Consider the following 1,384-nt stretch of genomic DNA (forward strand, 5'->3'; position numbering starts at 1 on the left):
ACACTGAGGGTTGCGGTCCATTGCTGGACACGAAAAAAGACAAAAAGGAAAAAAAAAAAAACGTTAGTGCCTTTATCCATTCCTCTTAATCTTCTGTGACCAGCCTAGAAAAGACCTCTGATGGCATTTCAACACAGAGCTGCAAAGCCACTCTGGCTGGCTTGTTGATTCTACTGAATGTGGAAGCGAGTGCATGCGTATTTCATGCTCTGTGGTATCTGACACAGGAAATATCATCGGCAGTCTGTGCCAGTTGGAAGTTAGCATGTGAGACAAAACCTATTTATATGAGACACGAATACCAAAGGATGTTAAAAGGTATCCAAAAAAGGATTCCATGGTCAGACAGTGCTGTGCAAAACAAAGTTCTGTATGTCAAAGAGGACTTGCTGACTTTTGTTTTTGGTTTGTTAGCTCATAGGAGATCAAAGGTTATGTCCAAATAATCTTCACAAAAGCAACTCTTCTCATGGCTCTTAAATGTGTTAGGAATCTGAAATCCCATCTCACCGTTTCTTAAAGTGTGTTCTGCTTATCCCTTGACTGTACTCTGGTAGGGAGAGGGAGGAACTCGTAATTTTCTAGGCAAGAAAGTCTGGGGAATGTGGCATAACATAGTCTTCTCTTCGAGAGTCACAAATACATAACCATTAAAGGCTTTAGGACACCCTTCAATAAAGCAAAATATATAACTTTAATTTGTAACTTTAAAATATGTTTGGCTATGAATTTCTTTTTTTTTAATAGCCCTCAGAACTTGTCTTCAGGGCTGGCCAGTCAGCTCAATAGGTTAGAGCACATCCTTATAACACCCGGGTCACAGGTACGGATTCCAGTACTGGCCAGCTGCCAATAAAAACCCAAACTAGTCTTCAATAAAGGTATCACAGGTAGATTCACATTCTGTTTCCCAGTTGGTAGAGGGTACCAGTAGTGCTGAGTGAGAAAGATTCTGAAGTCTTGTCGGACTCAGCTGGAAAAAGTTCAGCGATTGGCCAGCCATGGGAGGTGGGCATGGGGCTGGAGTCAGTGGGCACAGTGTTGTCATGTCCTTGCCATCCCTGGTTCCTGGGAACATAGTGTGGAGCATGCTGTCCTAGCAATTAAAGTCCAGGACCACATAGGCTCTGTGATTATGTGGGTTATTTTCATTGCCAGCATTAAAAGAATGCACATGATTAACTTGCATGCACCTTATAAATAATCAGGTGGTTTCAGAGACAAAACTGACCTTATAATAAAACTTCAGTTTAAACAGAATCCTGTGAAAATTGAATGTATTGTCTTTTTGGTTAATGTAAGGTTTATCACAGACTGTCCTTTAATCTTTGTTAAAATTTATATTTTTCTAAAATGTGCCAGTCTACCTTCCTCCTTTAACAGT

At 40.5% G+C, this 1,384-nt stretch overlaps 1 protein-coding gene across 1 annotated transcript in view; it reads left to right on the top strand.

Annotated features, from left to right (window-relative positions):
- Positions 1 to 1,384, top strand: part of MTMR9 (myotubularin related protein 9) — a 52,544-nt gene that overhangs the window by 45,248 nt on the left and 5,912 nt on the right. The window lies entirely within an intron of this gene.

The sequence above is a fragment of the Galeopterus variegatus genome, unplaced genomic scaffold (genome assembly GCF_000696425.1).
Source record: "Galeopterus variegatus unplaced genomic scaffold, G_variegatus-3.0.2 Scaffold1969, whole genome shotgun sequence".
Classification (NCBI taxonomy): domain Eukaryota; kingdom Metazoa; phylum Chordata; class Mammalia; order Dermoptera; family Cynocephalidae; genus Galeopterus; species Galeopterus variegatus.